At 40.4% G+C, this 26,968-nt stretch overlaps 1 protein-coding gene across 2 annotated transcripts in view; it reads left to right on the plus strand.

Annotated features, from left to right (window-relative positions):
* Window positions 1–26,968, plus strand: part of LOC130283893 (transmembrane protein 132D-like) — a 1,207,099-nt gene that overhangs the window by 184,094 nt on the left and 996,037 nt on the right. The window contains exon 1 of one of the 2 annotated variants that reach the window (XM_056533611.1): window positions 19,397–21,007. The exons of the other annotated variant lie outside the window; for it this stretch is intronic. The gene's annotated coding sequence lies outside the window, so the exon portion shown is untranslated. Of the gene's footprint in view, window positions 1–19,396; window positions 21,008–26,968 lie in introns of those variants that run through there. 2 annotated transcript variants of the gene reach the window in all.

Below are 26,968 nucleotides of genomic sequence, written 5' to 3' on the forward strand. Positions count from 1 at the left end.
AGTCATCTCTTGTCCATAATTAATGGACAAGCCTGATGATGCTGCAGGACTGGTTAGTGTCCCAGTAGTTATGGGGACCACTAGTGGTGGGATTTTCAGAAGCCATTTTCTTTATTAAAAATTTTGTTATTAATATTTTTTATACAGCCATATTACAAAAAGCCTCTAAATTTAATTAGTAACAACATATACAATTGTTTTGGATCTTACAGTGCTTATTTAAATTAGGACATTTTCCTAACACCTGATTATTGTTAGCTAGAGCAAGACGACTTATGGCATCTTCACATCATGTGATCATCCTCCAACATAAACGCCAGGAAAAGCTACTGTATATTTCTAATGTTAGGTTGTAATACATCCCACTGTATAGCAGTCACCATAGGCTTCAACTGTATATGCTATAGTCTCTCATGCTACACCTTTTGTTACTGCAATCCATTGTATAAAATAGCATAGTCTCCTACACTACTTAATTGATAAAAGGCATACTGACACATACTGATCTGATGGAGACCAAAAGGACACGTACTCTTTTGGCCTTTGTCTGATGGATGGAATACCTTGGATACATTTGGAAAATATGCTAGAAACTTTTCTCAGAATATACACCAATGTAGGAACATAATATTGTGATGTAAAGAGGCTTTTAGAAATGCAACACAGACTTTTTTGCCTATAATTGCAAAGCAGCAGGTTACAATGAAGATGTCATTGCACCTTCCTCTAGAAAGATAGCAGGATAGCAGACAAATGAACTTAGATTTTTTTTAGAAATCCTTTGTAACTTCCAATATACATTATGTTGCTACCCTTCATAATGGTATTAAAAAAAACTGTATTAAAATGTTTCAAATGGCATACTGAATATAATAGAGCGAACTACCAAAACAGGAAAGTATTTAGGAAGTATTACTTCCTGCAGCCTTCATGGGGATTTGACTTTGTTTCTATGGTCACTGTCTTTATTTTTACATCTGCAATGACTGATATTTGCCAGTATTGACAATCATTAGGAAATAAAAGAGCAGCATGGAAGACAGTTCTGCTTACACAGATTTAATGAATTTATAGAGAATAAACATTTTGAACATTCATAATATACAAATATTATTTTGTCATCTCAACATAGCCATCCCACAATTAAGCTGCTGGCTTTAAACACTAGTATGTAATGATACTATTTCATAATGCTGTATACATGTAAATACACTAAGGATGCATTGTCACTTGCCAGTAGTGTGCCATACAAATGAAGAACTTTGAACTACAATGGCTTGTCCATGTGGCATACTACCGTTCAGTATAAAAGAAAGCACTTTCTGGCCAATTTTTACACAAGAGTCATACAGGCACATTTATGTGTTTTTTGTGACTACAAGTCTGATTCCTAGACTAAAATTTCAAAACATTTCAGAAAATTTTCGGCAGAACCTGCCAGCTGTAGAGGAACCAGCGAACTGGCAGTCTCCTGACTCAGGCATGTTGGATTTCAGCTGCCCAAGCCTTTCTTTCTCAGAGATATAAGCTGCCATCTGAGCTGTCTTCCAGCAGCTTACCCCTCCTCTCTTCACAGAGAACCCATGAACTCTTGGCTGTTCGAAATGGTCATGTGTATTGGAAGTTCAGGAGAGATAGCTATTGTTTGAATATATTTTCTGCCAACAGTTATTAAATGTGTATTTTTTCCAGCTGTAATACTTTGTTCATGTGAATTGTCCATACTATGTAACAGTTGGAAAAAAAAAAAAAACATTTATGTGTGGAGATGAGCCTATAGAACACTGTTTTCCTATCCTCTCATGACATTATTTTGCAGGCTGCTACCTAAGAACAAGAAAATATATCAATAAAAACATTCTTGTAGTCACCAACTTATTGCAATTCAATTAATATGGTGACATGAACAACATGGCCCTCATTTACTATTGCACACCCGACTTTTGTCGAGTTGTGCACCAGATTCTTTCGCATTGCACAAGAAATTCTGTCTGAGCCAGATTTTGTGCCAGAATGTGCGCCAGAATTTAAAAAACCCTGACTAACTCTCCATTTTGCTAAGTAAACCCAAAAAGGGGCGTGGCTGCCGGGAAAAGGGGCGTGTTCTCCAAAAAGGGGCGTGTTCCTGACATTTTCACAAAAACCCAACATATTTACTAAGGTTTCCACATAAAATATGGTGGATTTGAGCTGAGGAAAACGCGACATATCAGAGCATGTGTAAAAAAAAGTAAAGTTTAGGGAAAGTGAAAAATGTAGGGAAACCTTAGTAAATACCGTGGAAAATAAATTGTAGGGAATTAAAACCCACAAAAAAACCTACACTCCACTCTTAGTAAATAAGGGACCATGTGTATTTTCCATCTACCGAGACCATGTCCTGTGTCATGGGTGTCTTCTTAAGTTTATGAAAGGGAGGCAATAGATCAGAAATCGAGAAACTCCAGGTGCAAGCAACACATAGTTAAAACAATTACACTTTGGATGCTAATAGAAGAAAACATTGCTATGGATTTTTCCCACAACATAAAGATTTACATTATTCACAGGATACAGTGGCTAGTGACGGTTCTTATTCGGCTAATGGATGGAGCTTGGAAACAGGTTTTCTACCTCTCAAATATCCTATGTTTATGCCTGAAAGTGTTTTTTCCGAGTTATTTTTCTACAGCAGTCTTATAAGGTGTGAAGATAGAAACTTTTGATTCAGGAGAAAAAAGAATAGTGTATATGGTATGCATGGTCCCATAAAGGTGTAATATCACACTATTCAAGATCAGTGTGATTAAGGATCTTGAATACAGTCAGATGCATGAGTCCAAAGGTCAAGTCATTTATACTGTATTACACCCCTGTGGAACATCACCTATAGAGACCCGCTGCTGAGAACCCCCACAATCTCCCTGCAGCACCCGCATTCTATGTGGGTGCTGAATCTCAAGTTTCGGAAACATCCGGGTTTCCGGGACTGGGGACGTGACATCACGCCACATCCCCTCCATTCATGTCTATGGGAGGGGGTGTGACAGCCATCACGCCCCCTGCCATTGACATGAATGGAAGGGACGTGGCGTGACGTCACGTCCCCAGTCCCGGAAACCCGGAGGTTTCCGAAACTGGAGATTCAGCACCTGCATAGAATGCCCCCCCCCCCGCCCCGCGATCAGATATATAAAATGTTTTTGCCTGGAATACCCTTTAAGAAACTGTGCAGTCAGGTGTCCTCCCAGTCAGATGATCCCCATCCTCGCCAACAAGCTAACGGTTAGGCAGCCAGTGCTAAATACGAAATCCTCTTAATCGTTTTATCACCATCTTTGTTTCTTATAAGTTTTCTTTATTCAAGTTTTTAATATAAACTGATTTAATAAGACTATGGACTTTTTTGGTTCCCTTTGCATTTCTTCAGTAGCATGAAGTTTTGTGTTATTTGTGCTGTATAGAAAAGGTATGTCCACAGCTTTTAAAGACAGATGATTGAAGACATATTTTCTCTCGTTGGACTATCATCTTTCATGTGTGGGAGGTCACTTGGAAATGGAGGTGCATGCATGAGTGCTGGCAGAAAATACTGCTCCGGCTGGGAGCCTGTCTGATTGATGAAGGGTTTGCTTGTATCCATTTTCTTAATATGTAAAGCAAGATTGTTTTTACTGTATTATGAAAGCCCAGCAAGAAGGATAAATGAAGGAACAATGTGGGTCATTGGGCACATTTATTTAAGGTTATACTTTCTCTGTAACCAACCAAACTGCCCGGAAATAGCATTACTGTACAAGCCCAATTTAAAAGTGTCTAAAATTCACTCCATTTGATATTAGATCAAATGAAAAGCAGATGAAAAAAACAAACCCACCAGCATAACGTGTCCCCATTTAAATGCTGCACACATTTGTGGACCTGCTGCTATCAGTGAATTGTAATGTCTTTATTCATTGTGCGTTACAGACAGTGACGGCAACAAGTCTGTACGTTTGTCAGTTACACTCAATCAGGTTCACTTTTAGATATACTATTTACAAGCGTTGAGGAAACAGCTGCAAGTAAACAAATGGAAATGAATAGGAAATAAATCAGCTTCAAATATTGTAATTCGCTCAGCTGGCCTAAGATGTAAAGAGTATTGTTAGTTATTCAAATGATTTTGTAATTAACAGTCACTTTTAGAAATATTATTTCACTTAACCTGTTAAGGACATCAGACGTAAATTTGCATTCTTGCTGCCCTGACTATAACACATCAGGGCCTTAATGTGTTATAGGGGCACATCATGTATGCCTTGGAACATTACTCACTTCATAGTGGTAAGGGTTGGCTACTTTCAGAGTGACAGTAATCCCGTCACTCTCTGCCATTACTCAATGGCAATTAATGCAGATTGCGGGATCAAAAACATTAAATCAGGCATACAGGTTGGCTCAGGGGGCTCATCGGACTCCTGCAACGTGATCACGGGGGTCCAATGGCCAAAAATAGCAGGGAAGGGTCCCCATATAGCTGCTGAATCGCTGAGTCACTGGTGCACAGTTAGGCTGTATCAGTGGAGTTTCAATCACACTGCATAGTGCTATGTAATATGCGTAGCATTATAAAATGAATGCAATGTAAAAATCTCTATGGGGACTTAAGAACTGTAAAATATATATAGTTTTAAATGATACAAAAGCCTCTCCCTGATATAAAAGCACAGTCATTTTCTTATCCCCCCCGGCACACACACAATACAAATAAACATATTTGGTATCATCTCATGGACAATTGCTCAAACTATTAAAACATAATGATTATGTTCCCACACAGTAAACAGCATCAATGTTGGAAAAAAAGGGTCAGAAAAAACTATTGTAGGCACACTAATTTTGTTTAAATTGGCAATTTTTTTAATCACATTGACCCACAGAATAAATAGAACATGTAATTTTTACAATAAAGTGTACTGCTTAAAAATCTAATCAACCAAAAGTAGCAAAATTGCAGTTTTGTTATCAATTTCCAAAATTTTTGTTTTATTTTGCTGTACATTATATGGCAAAAAGAAAGGTCTCATTCAAAAGTACAATTGATTTCACCAAGTAAGCCCTATAAGAGTTAAAGGGGTATTCCAGGAAAAAACTTTTTATATATATATATATATATATATATATATATATTTATATATATATATATCTATCAACTGGCTCCAGAAAGTTAAACAGATTAGTAAATTACTTCTATTAAAATATCCTTTCAGTACATATGAGCTTCTGAAGTTAAGGTTGTTCTTTTCTGTCTAAGTGCTCTCTGATGACACCTGTCTCGGGAAACGCCCAGTTTAGAAGAGGTTTGCTATGGGGATTTGCTTCTAAACTGGGCGTTTCCCGAGACAGGTGTCATCAGAGAACACTTAGACAGACAGAAAAGAACAAATATTTTTTAATAGAAGTAATTTACAAATCTGTTTAACTTTCTGGAGCCAGTTGATATATATATAAAAAAGTTATTTCCTGGATAACCCCTTTAAAGCTATTAAAAGGTTAGCTGTGTCTTTAAGGGGTTGATAAGTTTGATCTTTATAAAATATACGCTTTTTTATGCAAAGATACAATGGACTAAATCATTTTGTATCGGGAAAATTGTTCATATGTTGAGAAATATGTATTCTTGTATGTCCCCTTGTATGTTCCAAATATTTTCACCGTTAAAAACTGAAACACCCGAGTTGTGAGAATGCTCATGTTAATGACTGGTGCCTAAAGGAAGGGGGGGGGGGTTCCATTATGGGGATTGTGCAGGATTAGTTAAGGATTGCTACTTTCTTTCAAGAAACAGCACCACACCTGTCCATTGGTTGTGTGTGGCATTGAAACACAGCCCTATTCATTGCACTGAAGTTAAAGGGGTAGTCAAGGAATTTTTTTTGCACCATAAAGTTAAACAAATTTGTAAATTATTTCTATTAAAAAAATCTTAATCCTTCCAATAATTATCAGCTGCTGAAGTTGAGTTGTTCTTTTCTGTCTGGAAACAGTGCTCTCTGATGACATCTCTGCTTGTCTCGGGAACTGCACAGAGTAGAAGAGGTTTGCTATGGGCATTTGCTTCTACCCTAGACAGTTCCCATGACAGGTGTGATCAGAGAGCACTTAGACAGAAAAGAACAACTCAACTTCAGCAGCTCATAAGTACTGAAAGGATCAAGATTTTTAATAGAAGTAATTTACAAATCTGTTTAACTTTCCGGAGTCAGTTGATATATATAAAAAAATTTTTTTTCCTGGATAACCCCTTTAACCCCTGAAGGACCAAGCATTTTTCTGTTTTTGCACTTTCGTTTTTTCCTCCTCACATTTCAAAAATCACCAATTCTACTTTGTAATGACATAAGCTATTTTACCCAAAAATCTACAGCGAAACAGGAAAAAAAAAATCATTGTGTGACAAAATTGAAGAAAAAACTCAATTTTGTAAATTTTAGGGGCTTCTGTTTCTATCAGTACATTTTTCGGTAAAAATGAAGCTCTATCTTTATTCTGTAGGTCCATACAATTAAAATGGTACCCTACTTATATAGGTTTGATTTTGCCGTACTTTTGGAAAAAAATCATAACTATATGCCCGAAAATTTATACATTTAAAATTGTCATCTTCTGACCCCTATAACTTTTTTATTTTTCCACATACAGGTTAGTATGAGGGCTCATTTTTCGCGCCGTGATCTGAAGTTTTAATTTTTGTTTTTATTGGACTTTTTCATTGCTTTTTATTCCTTGGTATAAAAAGTTACCAAAAATACGCTATTTTGGACTTCGGAATTTTTTTGCGTGTACGCCATTGACCGTGCGGTTTAATTAATAATATATTTTTATAGTTTGGACATTTACGCACTCGGCGATACCACATATTTTATTTTTATTATGTTTATATATTCTTTTATTGGAATTTGGGAAAAGGGGGTGATTTAACCTTTTAATAAGGAAGGGGTTAATGTGTGTGTTTTTAAACTTTTTTTTAAACACTTTTAGTCCCCTTAGGGGACTTTTAGGAGGAATCATTTGATTCCTCATACAGATCAATGTGGTTCTATAAAACCACATTGATCTGAGTGCTCTGCGCTCGATTGATAAAGCCTGGCCCTGCACAGTACATGAGGTAAGCCAGTACAGGACATGAGGTAAGCCCTCAGGCTACCTCAGCAGTGGATCCCCCCCCCCCGCACGCAATCGCACTGCTGGGGGGGCATCCACACCACTGGATCACCAGGGAGGGAATAAAGGCACCTTTAAAAGCCATTGTCAGCTTTGAAGGCGTCAATCTAAAGGGTCAATAGCTGGCCGTGGTGATCGCTGCATGCTGGCTATTAACACCGGCCCCCAGCTACAAGAATCAGTTGGGGCTGGCCGGTATGACGTGGGCTCGAGTCGGGAGCCCGCGTCATACCCCGTTAACGGCCCATGGACGAGTATACACGTCTATGGTCGTTAAGGAGTTAAGCTGCAAAACAAAAGAAAACCTGTGGACAGCTAAGGTGCTGTTTTTGGAACAAAGCAGCTATATTTATCTAATCCTGTGCAACCCCTTTAAGACAAATACTTTAGATATAAACTGATGTCAAATGTGAAACATATTTCAAATGCACAATCATTTTTGAAAATGTACTGTTTGAAAGATATATGCATACCCCATTGTGCCTGTTTTTTCGCCACAAATAATATATATATATATATATATATATATATATATATATATATTTATTTATTTATTTTTTATTTATTTTTTATTTTTTCACATGTACATTTCTTGGTAAAATGAAATGATTTACAAGTACAATTGGTCTCATATGGGTCTGTGTATGCAAAAATAAAAAAAAAGTTAAGGCGAGGAAGAAAAAACAAAAATGCAAAAATGAAAATTGTCTGTGTCCTCAAGGCCAACATGGGCTGTGTCCTTGGGGTTAAATAATGGCCAGAGTGCAGTGTCTTTTTACAGGACTTCCATGACATAGTCCTTTGGCCATTGTGAGGTTTAGTCATTAATCTTTTCTAGCAAAGGAAAAGTCAGATGTTAATATAACAGTGAAATATTTTGGAGACTCTCAATGTCAGATAAACAGCAATTTTGCTCTCTAAACTATTTTCTAGAGCGAGCAGGAATGCAGCCTAAACAAACAAGAAGGGTAATTAGAATGGTAATGTAAGGAACGTGTTATTTATTTTGCATAAACCCTTCACATGAATTTATCATTAGCAGACGCTCTATGTACTGTATAGACACCAGGTGGATGTAATACATTTTGATCCAAAGTGCTTAAAACAGCTGAATTTGTAAATACAAAAAACAGTGATCCTAGAAATAAGACACACTAATAAACATCAGACACTTAAACGGCAACAAAAATGGACTCTGCTATATGTCATACAGGAGAATCTAATTCCCATTGACTTGTGTTAAAGGGGTACTCCAAAGGATAGGGGATAAGATGTCAGATCGCCGGGGTCCCGCTGCTGGGGACCCCCGGGATCTACCATGCAGCACCCACCTTTAGCGGCTTCCGGGACTGCTAGAGGTCCTCAGGCTGAGTCCATCTCGACCACGAGGACGGAGCATAGTGACGTCACGGCTCCGCCCTGTGTGATGCCACGCTCCGCCCCCTCCGCCCCCTCAGTGCAAGCCTATGGGAGGGGGCGTGAAAAAGGATATATTAAATAATATCGCCAATGAAAAAGGATATATACCAATGATAAAGGATATATAAGGAACGTATATAATACTAATATAGGATATGTAAATATTGTATACTCTTCCTTCTTCCTTCCTTTTCTAAGTGTTAATAACTTACTCTAGTTTCCCTTTGTAGATTGTACGGTTTAAGTAATTCCCAACACAGGGTTAATAATATAAAGGTTTATTCACTAACACTATATAACTTTAGCTAACATATATCTATATCCGTATAACATCAATTTATCTCAGTGTATATACAATGGCTAAGACACTTCAACACATTAACATTATTAATTACATTAACTAATTACATTACAATTTAACCCAATACAATATCTTCCCCACCCCACTCAATCCAGAACAGCTTTCAGTCCCTAAGGCTATGGGAGTTAGTGATCTTAATACAGTTAACAGGGTTGATGCAGAGTCTTGGTAGAGAGGAGTGGAAAGGAATTAGTGCTTGGGATTGGAGGGTAAAGGATTAGACTAAGAGAGAGAAGTTGGGGCAAAGGTAGAGGAGGAAAGAGGGTGATACTTAGCAGATTATCAGAGGCAGGGCAGCAGTTTGATGATGGATCCTCACTGCCTGTTATGGCCAGTAATCAGACTCGGAGCGAACAAGATCCGGGGACTGATTCTAACGGGGTACGGTGTGCAAGATCACGGGGGTCCCCAGCGGCGGGACCCCCGCAATCAGGCATCTTATCCCCTATCCTTTGGATAGGGGATAAGATGTCTTAGCCCCGGAGTACCCCTCTAAGCAAGCACTGGATAAATCTAAAAAAAAAACTGATTGCAATAAGGTAGTCAACTATGCTTTTGCATACAGCAAAATAAAAGTAAATGAATCAGAAACCAGTGAAACAGGAACACAAAACACAGTGTGCACCCACACTTGTTCATTGTAAAATATCAATACTCTGCACAAGTTCTAATATTCAATTGCAAAAAACTGTGCTCAGATTCTGATGACTAATGACTGCCAACTGTTGAAAAGTTGTTGTTGTTTTTTTGGGCAGTTGTACTAAATAGGCTGGTGAATAGATAAGCACACTAATGGGAATGATGTCATTTAAAATTCATTATTTTTCAGTCCCTCCTCAGATTCTGAAGCTGGTCTTTTGCTAAACTAGAAGTTAAATTGGCATAGATTTTGAGATAACATAAAGGGGTACTCTGGTGGAAAAAAATTCAAATCAGCTGGTACTAAAAATATAAACAGATTTGTAAATTAGAAGAACAAAGGGTCGTCCAGCTCTAGGAGTTGCGGTAAAAGCTTTATTTGGAAATCCTCAGATAGTCATTACGACAGAGCAAGTCGACTGACGCGTTTCGCACTAGCATGCTTAATCGTAGACTCGTAAAGATTTGTAAATTACTTCTATTTAAAAATCTTAGTCCTTCCTATACTTAACAGCTGCTGTATACCACAGAGGAAGTTGTGTAGTTCTTTCCAGCCTGACCACAGTGCTCTCTGCTGACGCCTCTGTCCATGTCAGGAACTGTCCAGAGTAGAAGAGGTTTGCTGTGGGAATTTGCTTCTACTATGCAAATCAATAGCTCAGAAGTGTCACTATTATAGCCAGTGATTGGCTGAGTAGATATTTGCTGTGTGTCGAAACGGGGCTAAAGAGTGGTGATTAGTCAGAACAGCAAAGGAATCGGGTAGGTGAGTAATGCGTTTCTGTATACAATTCCTTTAACCTCTTAAGGACCAGGCACGTATGAGTACGTCCCTGCGCCCTGGGTCTTAAGGACCAGATACGTCCGTGGGAATTTCGCATCCCGCCACGCGCCGGGCGGGTTGCAAAACCGGACGCCTACTGAAATCGTTCAGCTGGCATCCTAGGCAAACGCCGAGGGGGGTCCCGGGACCCCCACATGTCGGCGATCGCCGCAGATCGTCCGCGAAATCGCACGGGCGATCTTCGGTGATTCTGGTCATTCAGGTCAGTGGTGACCCGATGACCCGGAACTAGATGGTGATCACCTGCAGTTGCTGGGGAGAGGTGACAAAACTGTCACCTCCCCAGCAACGCTGCTATTGGCTGGCGATCGTCCAGCCAATAGCAGTGCGGCAGAGGAGGGGTTAACGGTCCCTTCCCGCTGCTGCACCTGCTCTCTGTGTTCAGTCAGCGGGTGCAGCAGTGAGGAGAAGACCGTGGATCCCCCCTCGGAGCTCCGGAGCCCTCTCACCAGCTTTAGAATAGGGAAAGCGGATTGCAGGGACAGGTAGGGGTTAATAAAGTAAAAAAATAAGTAAAAAAAAAGCCCCCCCGACCCCCTAATAGGTCCCCAAGGGCCCTATTATGGTCTGATCCCTGACCCTGGGTCCTATTAGGGGTTCAGGGAGCTGCGTGCGCCATAGTTTTTTTTTTTTTGGCCGCTGCTTTTTTCTTTTTTTTTTTCTTTTAATAAAACAAATCCCCCCCTGACCCCCTAATAGGTCCCCCAGGGTCCTATTAGGGTCTGATCCCTTACCTCGGGTCCTATTAGGGGTTCAGGGAGCTGCGTGCGCCACCTCTTTTTTTTTTGGCCGCAGCTTTTTCTATTACTCAAGTACACGTTTTAAAAGCACCAAGCACCACACACTACATACTTCCCCACCCCCCCTGCACACACCCCCTCCCCCCCGCCCTCCCCCCGCCACCGTAGAAAAAAGGCGATGGCCCGCCGGGCATTTTTGGCAGCGGAGGCTTACGCTTTTTTAGCCTCCGACTCCGAATCTGCCAGTGAGGATGAGGAAGATCCTACATTTTTGTGTTCTTCCTCGCCCTCCTCATCATCTAGTAGTGATGATGAGTCCCCTGTACGGCGGCGGAGACGCCGCCAGGCGAGGCCACGCACCCCCCATGAGAGTGACCCAGTGGCCGACACTAGTACGAGTGGTAATGCCGCTCGTAATAGGAGTCCGGCCCCTCAGAAAAGTGCACCGGAGCCCCCTTCCGGTGACCCTGTCTGGAGCCCCCCAGAGGGTTATCAGCCACGGATTCCTGAGTTTGTTGGTGACTCAGGAAACCGGATTGACACGGCTGGCTTCACTGATCTGGACTTTTTAACTTTTTTTTTTTCAGTGACAGCCTGGTCAATCTAATGGGGGAGCAAACGAACTTGTATGCCCAGCAGTTCATTGCCCACCACCCCGATTCGCTTTTGGCCAGGCCCAATGAATGGCGCGCCATTGATGCAGTGGAAATGAGGACATTTTGGGGCCTCACGCTGCATATGGGCCTGGACAAAAAACCAAGTGTTCGTCATTACTGGAGTGGGGACATCCTCTATCAGACCCCGCTTTACAGTATGGCGATGACACGGAGGCGGTTGGAGGCCATTCGGAAATGCCTGCATTATGCAGATAATGCGGCATGTCCGCCCCAATGTGATCCCGCCCATGACCGGCTTTACAAAGTGAGGCCGGTCATCGATCACTTTGGGGCCAAATTTTTGGAGGCCTACGTACCACTCAGGGACCTCTCGGTAGAGGAGTCTCTCATCAGTTTTAAGGGGAGACTCATCTTCCGCCAGTATATTCCCTCGAAGTTGGCGCGGTATGGCGTGGAGCTCTATAAACTTTGCAAGAGAACCTCCGGGTACACTTGCAAGTTTAGAGTATATGAGGGACAAGATTCCCGTATTGAACCCCCAGAATGTCCCCCCACTCTTGGTGTCAGCGGGAAAATCGTTTGGGACCTTGTGCACCCATTGCTGGATAAGGGTTTCCACGTATACGTGGATAACTTTTATACCAGCATCCCTCTGTTCAAATCCCTTTCCGCCAGATCCACGTCCGCTTGTGGGACTGTGCGGAAGAACCAGAGAGGCCTCCCTCTAAATTTGGTCCAGACGCCTATCCCCAAGGGTGAGTCCCGTGCCCTTACCCATGATAACCTGTTGTTGGTCAGGTATAAGGATAAGGGGGATGTCCTTATACTCACCACTATTCATGGGAACGGCAGCACCCCTGTCCCTATGCGAGGTACCGTGGGACTGGTCCTCAAGCCCGATTGTATTCTGGACTACAATCGGTATATGGTGGGAGTTGATCTCTCAGATCAAGTCCTTAAGCCATATAACGCCATGTGGAAAACACGGGCATGGTACAAAAAAGTTGCGGTCTACATGGTACAGGTTGCCATGTACAACGCTTTTGTACTATCCCAGTACGCTGGCAACACAGGGACATTCCTCCATTACAAAGAAGAAGTCCTAAGGTTCCTGATCTTTAGCGACCGGGAAAGAGCAGGCCGGACTTCCCAAGGGTCTGGAGTTATAGGCGCCAGGATCGTCCCTGGCCAGCACTTTTCAAGTGTGATCCCCCACAGTGGAAAGAAGGGACGATCCCAGAAAAGATGCAGAGTGTGTAGCAGGAGGGGGATACGGAAGGACACCACATATTAGTGCGACACTTGCCCAGATAATACGGGCCTCTGCATAGGCTGCTTCAGAGAGTATCACACTTCCATGGAGCCCAAAATTTTCCCTTTTCAGTTAAATTTTCCATAATTTGACCAATGTACCAAGTCCAGAGTACATTGCAAATTGTCAACCTCCTAAAACCACTAAATTGCCCCCCAAAAAGCTGAAAAAAAAAAACTTGATAAGACCTCTGGGGGTCTTTTTTCAAAAATGGGTCATAGGTCACTGAGTCACTATCATCGGGGACTTTTTATGTTGCCTCAAATGCGCAGCGCTCTCTCTCCACCTGAGCGAGTGCGCATTTGAGGCAACAGGTTAGGGACGGCCACACACATCACATTCCCAGAATGATGATTCAGAGTATAGGGTTTGGGGTGGGCATATTTTTTTAGTTTTGGCTATCCTCTGGGTCATCATTCTGGGAATATATCCTTTTTTATTATAATTTATAAATTTTCTGGCCCACTGTACCCCATATTACGGGCCTCTGTACCCCACCTGTCTACCCCAGTTACGGTCCATTGTCCCCCATAGTGTTCCCCTATTTTAGGGCTCAGTGCTCCCCCCATTAACGCTCCTTGAGGGGGGTCCCACATCCTGGCTGCTATAATAAGCTCAAGGCCCCTGACTGACCTCCCACTCCAAGACCTAGTGTGCACCCGCGGAGCGAAAATCATCAAAAATTAAGGTATGTCCTTATTCCAAATAAATGTATTTACAAATTTTGGGGGGTCTTTTCTGCTTTTAACCCTTGAAAAAATGTAAAATTTTGGGGAAAACCCACATTTTTGTGATAAAAAATATTTTTTTTTACATATGCAAAAGTCATGAAACCCCTGTGGGGTATTAAGGCTTACTTTACCCCTTGTTACGTTTCTCAAGGGGTCTAGTTTCCAAAATGGTATGCCATGTGTGTTTTTTTTTTGCTGTCCTGGCACCATAGGAGCTTCTTAAATGCGACATGTCCCCCCCATTTCAGCAAAGTTTGCAAATGTGACTCCTTCTCTTCTGAGCATTGTAGTACGCCCGTAGTGCACGTGACGTCCACTTATGGGGTACCTCTATACTCAGAAGAGATGGGGTTACAAATTTTGGGGGGGTATTTTCTGCTATTAACCCTTGCAAAAATGTGAAATTTGGGGGAAACACACATTTTAGAGAAAAATATATATATTTTTTTTACATATGCAAGTGTCGTGAAACCTCTGTGGGTTATTAAGGCTCACTTTATTCCTTGTTATGTTCCTCAAGGGGTCTAATTTCCAAAATGGTATGCCATGTGTTTGTTTTTTTTTTTGCTGTTCTGGCACCATAGGGGCTTCCTAAATGCGACATGCCCCCCGAGCAAAATTTGCTCTCAAAAAGCCAAATATGACTCCTTCTCTTCTGAGCATTGTAGTTTGCCCGTAGTGCACTTCAGGTCAACTTATGGGGTACCTCCATACTCAGAAGAGATGGGGTTACATATTTTGGGGAGGTATTTTCTGCTATTAACCCTTGCAAAAATGTGAAATTTGGGGGGGAAACACATTTTAGTGAAAAAAATAACATTTTGTTTTTACATATGCAAAAGTCGTGAAACCCCTGTGGGGTATTAAGGCTCACTTTATTCCTTGTTATGTTCCTCAAGTGGTCTAGTTTCCAAAATGGTATGCCATGTGTTTTTTGCTGTTCTGGCACCATAGGGGCTTCCTAAATGCGACATGCCCCCTGAGCAAAATTTGCTCTCAAAAAGCCAAATATGACTCCTTCTCTTCTGAGCATTGTAGTTTGCCCGTAGTGCACTTCAGGTCAACTTATGGGGTACCTCCATACTCAGAAGAGATGGGGTTACAAATTTTGTGTGGTATTTTCTGCTATTAACCCTTGCAAAAATGTGAAATTTGGGGGGAAACACACATTTTAGTGAAAAAATAACATTTTTTTTTACATATGCAAAAGTCGTGAAACCCCTGGGGGGGGGGGGGTATTACGGCTCACTTTATTCCTTGTTACGTTCCTCAAGGGGTCTAGTTTCCAAAATGGTATGCCATGTGTTTTTTTTTTTTTTTTGCTGTTCTGGCACCATAGGGGCTTCCTATATGCGACATGCCCCCGAGCTAAATTTGTTCTCAAAAAGCCAAATATGACTCCTTCTCTTCTGAGCATTGTAGTTCGCCCGTAGTGCACTTCAGGTCAACTTATGGGGTACCTACATACTCAGAAGAGATGGGGTTACAAATTTTGGGGGGTATTTTCTGCTATTAACCCTTGCAAAAATGTGAAATTTGGGGGGGAAACACACATTTTAGTGAAAAAATAACATTTTGATTTAAAAAAAATTTTTTTGAATAGGAGTACCCCTTTAAATGTTAGAAACAAGATCCCTGTTCCCAAAAAGGCACACAATCTGTATTTCAAGCCTTTATAATAATGTCAATCTTATAGGAAGAAAACAAACTCACACATTCATGTTAGTTATATATATATATATATATATATATATATATATATATACACATGTATTTTTTATTTTTTTTTTGCTAAACATGAGGAAGTTCTAAAGTAATAAAACAATATAAAAAAAGATTTTTTCAACACTTTTTAGTTATAATAACGTGAAAGGAAATGCAAAGGGGTACTAGAACGTGCATGGCGTAACATTTAAGCTGGAACACTGCAATAATTGTTCAACTGCAAATATAAAGAAGTTTTCATCAGTGAAAGAATTGTAAAACAGGTTGTAAATAAATAATAAATGCACCCTATAGTGTGAGCGCAGTTTCCAATTTGAGGTTAAAATTATGGTATACTGTATTATGCAGCTGCTAAACAGAAAGAATAAAGAAGAGTTAGAACATTTTTCTGAATCCAGCTGCTTTTTTCTGGAGTGCTGGTAGCACAATCATCTAATAAAAAAAATGCTCCTCAGAATCCCACCACTAGGGGTCCCCATACCTACTGGGACACTAACCAGTCCTGCAGCTGTATCAGTCTTGTCCATGAGTCATGGACAAGAGATGACTCATGGACATGGCTGCATGAGCAGACACATCAATCACCTTCCACCACCACAAGGGAGGGACTTTCCCTCTTCCCCTTAGAGGATTTCTAACACTGTGAGCTAATGAAAATATGTATTTTTATAATGAATATAGGTAATAGAGGCATAAAATTCAGGATTAGGTACTGAGTAATAGTGTTGCTCGCGAATATTCGCAATTCGAATATTATTCGCGAATATAGCATATTCGCGAATTCGCGAATTTCGCGAATATAGCGCTATATATTCGTAATTACGAATATTCGTTTTTTTTTTTTTTTTTTTCTTCACAGTACACATCACAGTGATCATCCCTCTCTGCTTCCAGCTTGTGTGGTGTAAAGAAGGCTGTAATACTACTGTGTGAGACTGGCGTGCAAATATTCGCATATGCGAAAATTTGCATATGCTAATTTTCGCATATGCGAATGTTCGCGTATGTTAATTTTGCGTATGTTAATTTTCACATATGTTAATTTTCGCATACGCGAATGTTCGCATATGCGAAAATAAAACGGGAATATAACGAATATGCGAATATTCGCGAATATATGACGAATATTCGTCCATATATTCGCGAATATTCGCGAATTCGAATATGGCCTATGCCGCTCAACACTACTGAGTAATATAATAATTCTTTTTTTTTTTTTTGTGAGATCTGACAGGTACGCTTTAACTTAGTTAAAATTACATTTACAAACCTCTAATGTATCTCCAAAATATCAAACAGTAGTTATTATTGGAAAATGTGTTACCCAAATTTCCTTTCCAATGTTGATTATCAATATCTGTTCTATTTATCTATCTGTCTACGTAATGAAAAATTATTTTCTTAATTAGACTTGCAAAGTAAAAAGACACAACATTTCCAGAGTTAGAGCTATTTCCTTTATCACTCTATCACTGAAAGCACATTTTATACACAAGTGTAAGTTATGTTACTTTACATATTGTTCTTCAATCCCCTTGATATTATTTCCTAGGGGAATAATTATTCCCAATTTAGGGTTTTAAAGGGATTGTCACAACACTACTTTTTTTTATAGTAAAACCAAGGTGATGATAAAACATAACAAAAGAATGAATTGGCCTAATTCTTTTTCCTATACCTCACTGTCTTTACAGTACTTTTGCCATTTCTTTAGTTCTCAGTGCCGCTCTGATGGATTTCCAGATTTAGAGGTGGGCAATTAGCTTCGCAGAGCAGAGCTGCGGCACCACGTGGGCCATAGACCTAACTGTTGTGAATGCTGAGCAGACACTGCAGCTGAAAAGTAATCTCTCTGCACAGGCTGACAAAACTATTTTAGAGCTATAATATTAAAGTTCACTGTAGAATTCAGTTACTACACAGCGTTCATACCACACAAAATATAGAACTATTAGCTAGATATTATTTAGATGATATTTTCTTTACAAAAATAGAATTGTTGTATAAATATTTTATTCCAACAAACAACATTATAATAATGTACTGTAGATTGCTATTCCCAATAAAAATAAATACAATCCTGATAGTTTAGGATTTTTTTTCTACTAACAGAACAGCATGAACGTGAAGCCCTTCTGTTCTTAGGCTAGGTTTTCACACAGTTTTTTTCTGGCATTTTTTGGAAAACTATTACTGCACTTCTTAGGCCAAAGTCAGAAGTGGATCCAGTAGTAAGGATAAATATAAGTTCTTTCTTTGTATTTCCAATTCCTTTAGCATACACTTCTGGCTTTGGGTTAAAGGGGTACTCCAGTGGAAAACAATTGTTTTCATATCAACTGGCTTCAGAAAGTTAAACAGATTTTTTAATTCCATTAAAAAAATCTTAATCCTTCCAGTACTTATCAGTTGCTGTATACCACAGAGGAAGATGAGTTGTTCTTTTCAGCCTGACCACAGTGCTCTCTACTGACACCTCTGTCCATACCAGGAACTGGCAAGAGTAGGAACAAATCCCCATAGCAAACCTCTCCTGCTCTGGACAGTTCCTGACATGGACAAAGTTGTCATCAGAGAGCACTGTGGTCCGACAGGAAAGAACAACTCAACTACCTCTGTAGTATACAGCAGCTGATAAGTACTGATAGGATTAAGAATTTTTAATAGAAGTAATTTACAAATCTGTTTAACTTTCTGGCACAAGTTTATTTGAAAAAAAATCTTTAAAACCTGCAGTGGCAGTTTTCCAAAGAACGGCAGAAAAAAACCTGCGTGGAAACCTAGCCTTAAAGCGGTTATCCCATGAAAATTATATTATTGTGTTTATTTCTACAGTGTACATAAATAGGCATTTTATCATTAGCAATTGATTACATTTTTTTGTTTTTGTTTTCAGATATCCTATATTGATGTCAGTGACAGCGCCCCCCAATTTTCTTGTGCTGATTTCTGGGTGCCTCTTCTTTGGCACCCAGTGGTGGAGACACAAGTTCCATTGTACATGATATACTCTATTTATACACTTGTATAAGCTTGTACAGTATATGCATAGAGGACTATTAGATAAATTCATAGAACTGCATCTTTCCTTAACAGATAGAAAGGACTAAAGTGTAGTTAATGGCCACATGGTTGGCACTAGTAATCACCCACAGAATGTGTAGAGACCAGAGCCTTGCACAGAAAGAGACTTCTAGGAAAATGTATCAGGGTTTGCATGCCCGTTTTTTGTTGTAAAAAAGTAACACATTTTTGCACAAGCAACTTTTTGCTAAAAAATATCTGACTTTTCCAATGTGTTGCACAAATTTAAAACTTTTGGACATTTTCTGGTGTTGGTAAAATCCCCCTATTATGTATACACAGTCACTATCCATAATTCCTTTTCATAAGTTAAAATTTGTAACTACTTCAAAATGTTATTGTTATTCTCTCTGCTTGAACAAAAAAATTATACTGTGCTGAAATGGGTAAATGTGTGAAGTCTTCCATCTTTGCTTTCTTAATATGTTATTATATAATCATATAAACATGATAAGATGTCAATATTACTTAACCGGTAGAACTCCTGCCTATGTAACAAAATATTTCACTTTTCTAATTGCCATAGCAACTGATGTGCAATCAAAGTAAAGATACAGCAGATAAGTATATAACTTTTTTAGAAATAAAACAATATTGGTCTAAAAATGTAAAAGAATCAATAGATAATGTACATTCACTGGTCAAAAAGAAAATGCACCAAGAACTGTAGTTTTTCTCCCCTGCCCCCTGCAGTTAGGACCCCCCAGCAGGCAGCCTGCTCCATATAAGTAGTTTACCCCCTCTAGCTTGGACACCTTTGTTAAGCACTTACTTATATGCTGCTGCCCGGTTCTGTACCTCTGTTGCGCTCTCTGGTGTGCTGACTGGCTATCCCATCGATATCATAGAATACGTTGAAGGAGCATGTGTTGATACACATCATGCTGCTTCCATCTTAGCGTTACGCTTCACAGGTGCAGTGGAGGACACAGAGTGATGTGTATTGGCACATGCTCCTACATAAGATGCCATGATATGTAGGGGAAAACCAGCCAGCATAAGGGAGAACAGCCGGGCTGAGCTACAGTCTTACAAGGCAAGGCAGCAGACAGCGGGAATTAAGTGATGTCAGTTTGTGGCACTTCTTCGGATGTGCCACATTGAAAAACACTGTTCTAAGGACACCTAGGGCCCCATGTACTATTCTTTGTAGTTTTATCTTATATTCATAAATGTTTTTTTATAAATTTAAAGTGATGTGTATGTCACATGTTGGTTTTCATTTATTCTTTTATCTTATTTAAATAAATAAAGCACTCTGTATTGTAAAAAAAAAAATAAACACAAAAAAACCCACTTTTTTGGAAAATTTGTGGAAAGTGGCAAATTGAAAGAAATAGAAATAGAGGACATTTTTTTATATAATAAATAGAGTAAAATGCATTTCCCCTTACTTTTTTCACCTATATTTTCATGGAACACCAATATTACATAAAGCCCTTAGAGGTTGTTATGTAAAAAAAAGCCCTTTTGTGGGTTTTAATTGCATGTTGTGTTGTTTATCAGACATTGCAATCTTTACCAAAACCATAAGAAATTTAAGAGTGGACCCATCTGTGCATTGAGCACAGTTTATTTCTTCATTGTCCTAACAAACTATGATACCAATGTTCAATGTCTACAAAATATTAGGAAAGTTTATAGAAACTATTAACTTGTAGACAATGTTTAGAAAACAAATTACAGACTAATCTAAACTTTTATGCATGGGTATATTTCATAAATAATATCTTTTAACATTTGTTGATTGATGTCAAAGGGAATATTTGTATTTTTCGTAGTGTTTTATATCCATACACCTGCTGCTCATTGGATTCTGCTGATACCATATGCGTGTTTTGTTTCATGTTACTGACCTTAACCCCTTCACTGTGGGAATGCCACTTCAATAAACCAAGTAGACCATCTGTCAGGATATTATACAAGTCAAGCTACCAACAAAATAAATAAAGCAAATTAGATTTAGCATAATTATATCTCTCTTTTAATAGTAAACCATTATGCTTACAAACACAGCCAAAGAGGAAGTCACCTGAAATCATCATTAAACATGAGACATGTTTTTATAAGTTTTATTTGTTTACTGGCACCCATTAGGCAAATATTATCAATAAGAATTGCATTAAAAGAATGGATTGCTTGGAGTAATAGTAATGAGGCACAACAGCAGTTCGGTATAATTCATTCTTTTCTTTGTTTTTGCTCAGTTCATTTAGTCTTGGTTGCTGAGGCGGAAAACACAAGAAGTGTTTTGATTCTATGATTTTAATGAGATTGGACCTGCCGATTTAAGCCCATGGTGCAAGTCATACTACTGAAAATCTAATATGAATTTGGCTATGATGTCCTGGTAAGATACATTAAGAATAGGTGCATTTTTATACAAATCACAGCCATTGGACTCTCTATAGAAATGTGGTATATAAACATGTAAATTAGTTTAAAAAAATATCTGTTCAGAAAGTATACTTAATTTTTTAGATTTTTCATTGAAACGTCTATGGAATTTAAATGGGCCAGTCAGGTACACAAACTGCTTATATGTTGTACATCTTGGAAAAACATTAGCCTTTCTAATATACTTCGTAAGAACATTTTATTTCCCTTTTATAGAAATCATGGCTTTGTTTAAGATGAAGCACAGGGATGGACAAAGTCCAGAAAGTGAGGGTGGGCTAGCACTCATCCATGCTGATAAGACAGGAGAGCTCACAGAGGAGTACTATCAGACAGGAGAGAGCACAGAATAGTGCTATCAGACAGGAGAGAGCACAGAGGAGTACTATCAGACAGGAGAGAGCACAGAGGAGTACTACCAGACAGGAGAGAGCACAGAGGAGTGCTATCAGACAGGAGAGAGCACAGAGGAGTTCCACCAGACCGGAGAGAGCACAGAGGAGTACTATCAGACTTCTATGGAATTTAAATGGGCCAGTCAGGTACAAAAACGGTTTATATGTTGTACATCTTGGCAAAACATTAACCTTTCTAATATACTTCATAAGAACATTTTATTTCCCTTTTATAGAAATCATGGCTTATAAAATCATGGCTTTGTTTAAGGTGAAGCACAGGGATGGATAAAGTCCAGTAAGTGAGGGTGGGCTAGCACTCATCCGTGCTGATAAGACAGGAGAGAGCACAGAGGAGTCCTATCAGACAGCAGAGAGTACAGAGTAGTCCTATCAGACAGCAGAGAGCACAGAGGAGTGCTATAAGACAGGAATACTATCAGACAGGATAGAGGACAGAGGAGTACTATCAGACAGGAGAGAGCACAGAGAAGTACTATCAGACAGGAGAGAGCACAAAGGAGTCCTATCAGACAGCAGAGAGCACAGAGGAGTACTAACAGACAGTGGAGAGCACAGAGGAGTGCTATCAGACAGGAGAGATCACAGAGGAATGCTATCAGACAGGAGATATCACAGAGGAGTACTATCAGACAGGAGAGAGCACAGAGGAGTACTATCAGACAGGAGAGAGCACAGAGGAGTACTATCAGACAGGAGAGAGGACAGAGAAGTAGTATCAGACAGATGAGAGCACAGAGGAGTACTATCAGACAGGAGAGAGCACAGAGGAGTACTATCAGACAGGAGAGAGCACAGAGGAGTACTATCAGACAGCAGAGGAGTACTATCAGACAGCAGAGAGCGCAGAGGAGAACTATCAGACAGGAGAGAGGACAGAGAAGTACTATCAGACAGAAGAGAGCACAGAGGAGTACTATCAGACAGGAGAAAGCACAGAGGAGTACTATCAGACAGGAGAGAGCACAGAGGAGTACTATCAGACAGCAGAGAGCACAGAGGAGAACTATCAGACAGCAGAGAGCACAGAGGAGTACTATCAGACAGGAGAGAGGACAGAGAAGTACTATCAGACAGGAGAGAGCACAGAGAAGTACTATCAGACAGGAGAAAGCACAGAGGAGTACTATCAGACAGGAGAGAGCACAAAGGAGTACTATCAGACAGGAGAGAGCACAGAGGAGTACTATGAGAAGAAAGCACAGAGAAGCACTAACAGACAGGAGAAAGCACAGTGGAGTGCTATCAGACAGGAGAGAGCACAGAGGAGTACTATCAGACAGGAGAGAGCGTAGAGGAGTACTATCAGACAGGAGAGAGCACAGAGGAATACTGTCAGACAGGATAGAGCACAGAGGAGTTCTATCAGACAGGATATAGCACAGAGGAGTACTATCAGACAGGAGAGAGGACAGAGAAGTACTTTCAGACAGGAGAGAGCACAGAGGAGTAGTGTTGAGCGGCATAGGCCATATTCGAATTCGCGAATATTCGCGAATATATGGACGAATATTCGTCATATATTCGCGAATATTCGCATATTCGTTATATTCACGTTTTATTTTCGCATATGCGAATATTTGCGTATGCTAAAATTAACATATGTGAATATTAGCATATACAAAATTAGCATATGCGAAAATTCGCATATGCGAACATTAGCATATGCTAATTTTTGCATATGCGAATTTTTGCACGCCAGTCTCACACAGTAGTATAACAGCCTTCTTTACACCACACAAGCTGGAAGCAGAGAGGGGTGATCACTGTGATGTGTACTGTGAAGAAAAAAATAAATAAAAAAACGAATATTCGTAATTACGAATATATAGCGCTATATTCGCGAAATTCGCGAATTCGCGAATATGCGATATTCGCGAATAATATTCGAATTGCGAATATTCGCGAGCAACACTACAGAGGAGTACTATCAGACAGAAGAAAGGACAGAGGAGTGCTATCAGACAGGAGAGAGCACAGAGGAGTACTATCAGACAGGAGAGAGCACAGAGGAGTACTATCAGACAGGAGAGAGGACAGAGAAGTACTTTCAGACAGGAGAGAGTACAGAGGAGTACTATCAGACAGGAGAAAGGACAGATGAGTGCTATCAGACAGGAGAAAGCACAGATGAGTGCTACCAGACAGGAGAGAGCACAGAGGAGTATTATCAGACATGGAGAAAGGACAGATGAGTGCTATCAGACAGGAGAAAGCACAGATGAGTGCTAGCCCACCCTTACTTACTGGACTTTGTCCATCGCTGTGCTTCAGCTTGAACAAAGCCATGACAGTGGCGTTGCTAGGGTTGGTGTCACCCGGTGCAGTATAAAATGGTGTCATCCCCACACCTACCCCCTCCCCCCAGTAAGTTTTTAGCCTGTTGTGACAGACACCACTGTTGTAGCGCATTGTGAGAAATTCCAGTATAATAATCAGATATACCAGTTGCCACAGAATAGGAAAGTGTTAAAGAAGTTTTCACCATTTAAATATACCCTTAACGGGGTACACTTAAAGGGGTACTCCACTGGAAAACATTTTCTTTTATATCAACTGGTGGCAGAAAGGTAAACAGATTTTTAAATTACTTCTATTTAAAATCTTAATCCTTACAGTACTTATAAGCTGGTGTATGCTCCACAGGAAGTTGTGTAGTTCTTTCCAGTCTGACCACAGTGCTATTTGCTGACACCTCTGTCCATGTCAGGAACTGTCCAGAGCAGGATAGGTTTGCTATGGGGATTTGCTCCTACTATAGACAGAGGTGTCAGCACAGAGTACTGTGGTCAGATAGAAAATACATTAAAAAAGAAAATAACTTCCTGTGAATTGCTTATACAGCAGCTAATAAGTACTTGAAGGATTAAGATTTTTAAATAGAAGTAATTTACAAATCTGTTTAACTTTCTAGCACCAGTTGATTAAAAAAATGTTTTCCAGTAGAGTACCCCTTTCAGCAGTGGTGAGGTTATGCTGGAAGTTGTAGTTTCACTCACCATAACTGTAGAACTGACAAGCGACTACAGCTCTGATAGGACATAGAGAGGAGACTGTACAATGATATCAGTGACTACAGGTGACGTCTTCTCTATAGTCTTCCCTTATCTAATTCAGATGGTACATACCGCCAGGACTTGTTCCAGCTAAAACTTCTCTCTGCAGAATGTGACGCCCAGATGACTCCTCACTATGTCAGCGCATTCTCATCCTCCATATGAAAACAAGTATTATTATAAACCTGCCAGACACTGTATCCTCTAAATATAATACTACTATACACTATACTCTTTGATTATAAACCTTCCATACACCATACCCACTGAATATAATATTACCACAAACTGTACATTCTGAATATAATACCAGCACATACTGTACACTCTGAATATACTACCACCCACTGCGCCCTCTGAATATAATACTACCACAAACTGCGCCCTCTGAATATAATACTACCACCCACTGCACCCTCTGAATATAATACTACCACAAACTGCGCCCTCTGAATATAACATTGCCACACAGTGCACCCTCTGAATATAATACCACAACCGCAGTAACACCCCTCAACATCCGTTAGCTGATGCTATTACCACAGGAGGGGGGTATTGGTGGTGTTGCTAGTGGATGATGGGGGTGCTACTACTGGGGGGGTGTTGCTGGAGGATGATGAGAGTGCTACTGGCCATCCCCCCAGGCAGTATCACCCCCATCATCCATCAGCAGGATCATCCTCCTGGCAGGAGCACCGCCATCATCCACCATCAGGATCTGCTGATGGAGGTGCTACTGCTGGGGGGGGGGGTGTTGCTGGTGGATGATGAGGGTGCTACTGCCAGGGGGGGAGCATTAGGTAGGCCGCAGTTCCCCCACTTTAGGTAGGCAGCAGTTCCCCCCACATTAGGTAGGTAGCAGTTTCCCCACATTAGGTAGCATATTTTCCCCACATTAGGCAGCATAGATTCCCCACATTTGGTACCAGTTCCCCCACATTAGGTAGGTACCAGTTACCCCACATTAGGTAGCAATTTCCCCACATTAGGTAGCACAGATTCCCCACATTAGGTAGTAGTTTCCCCACATTAGGTAGCATAGACTCCCCACAATCGGTAGCACAGATTCCCCACATTAGGTAGCATAGACTCCCCACATTTGGTAGCACAGATTCCCCACATTAGGTAGCAGTTTCCCCACATCAGGTAGCATAGACTCCCCACATTAGGTAGCATAGACTCCGCACATTTGGTAGTAGTTTCCCCACATTAGGCCGCAGGTTCCCTTGCAGGTTCCTCACAATGGGTCAAAGTCTCCCCACATTAGACCGCTGGTTCAAACCCCCCCCCCCCCCAATAAAAAAAAAAAACACAGACAACACAGAGAGACACACACACAAACACACACGCAGTCAGAGAGACACACTCACAGACAGACACACACACAGAGTCACACAGTCACACACACACACACAGTGTCACACACATACACACACAGTCACACACACAGAGTTGCACAAACACACACACAGAGTCACACACACAGAGTCACACAGTCACAGTGGACTGGACATATTTAGCATTTTATTTGCAGCCTGCTAATGGCACTATTGTAGAGAAAGGGATAAGGAATATGTACATTTTTTTGCAGTATTCCAGCATAGGATGAGGAAGTTTGAACAGGGAGACATCAGGGTAGTCCAGAATACTTCACTGGGCACTTATAGCTTCTAGGCCAATTAGGAGAAAGCTTAGGGGTGAGCCTAAGAGACTGATAAAACCTTATGCATTGCATTGTAGCCGCCATCTTGAATAAAAAGCTGAGCAGTGACGGAACAACTCACTGTGGAACTACTGATTCCAGAAAGCTTTTACCCTACAATACAAAGCCATTTGAGAAAAGCATTGTGCAATGGGCTGACCTTGGTGACCTGCATTACTGTGTCCAGTTGCTAAACTACAAATTATAGTAGTGTTACCTGTGTTTTACCTGTATACCAAATATAGAGCATTTCTAGCTGTAAAAGTTCAACCCAAAACCAAAAAAATAAAAAAAAGTGTCTGGTAAAGGAATGGTTGAAGCATGTTGGTGGCAGTACCATTACTGTGGGCATCACATTTCGCCCAGGCCCAGTACAGGTATTTCTTCCAGGGGTTGTGTTGTTTTGAAACACAATACAGACCTTGTGGACTGGTTGGCTCATTCTTTGTCATGTCAGGTGAATGAAGAGTTTGATGGTATGATGTGGAGCCATGTGTCAGTGGATTTCTCATTGTCTACAGTTACATAGTTTGGTGGATGGTCTGTTCCATCATCTTTGTCTTTGACCCTCCCGTCCTAAACAGAAGAATAATATTAGCCCCGAGGAGGAGTTGTATGAGAACAGTCAGCCTTTGGGTGTGTTAAAGAGGTAGTAGAGGTGGAAGCATTCACCCAGCATAGCATTAGTGGGAATGGTGGTAGTAAATGTGGTGATAATGATATCATAAGATATCATCGTG

Source organism: Hyla sarda, chromosome 1 (assembly GCF_029499605.1).
Source record: "Hyla sarda isolate aHylSar1 chromosome 1, aHylSar1.hap1, whole genome shotgun sequence".
NCBI lineage: Eukaryota > Metazoa > Chordata > Amphibia > Anura > Hylidae > Hyla > Hyla sarda.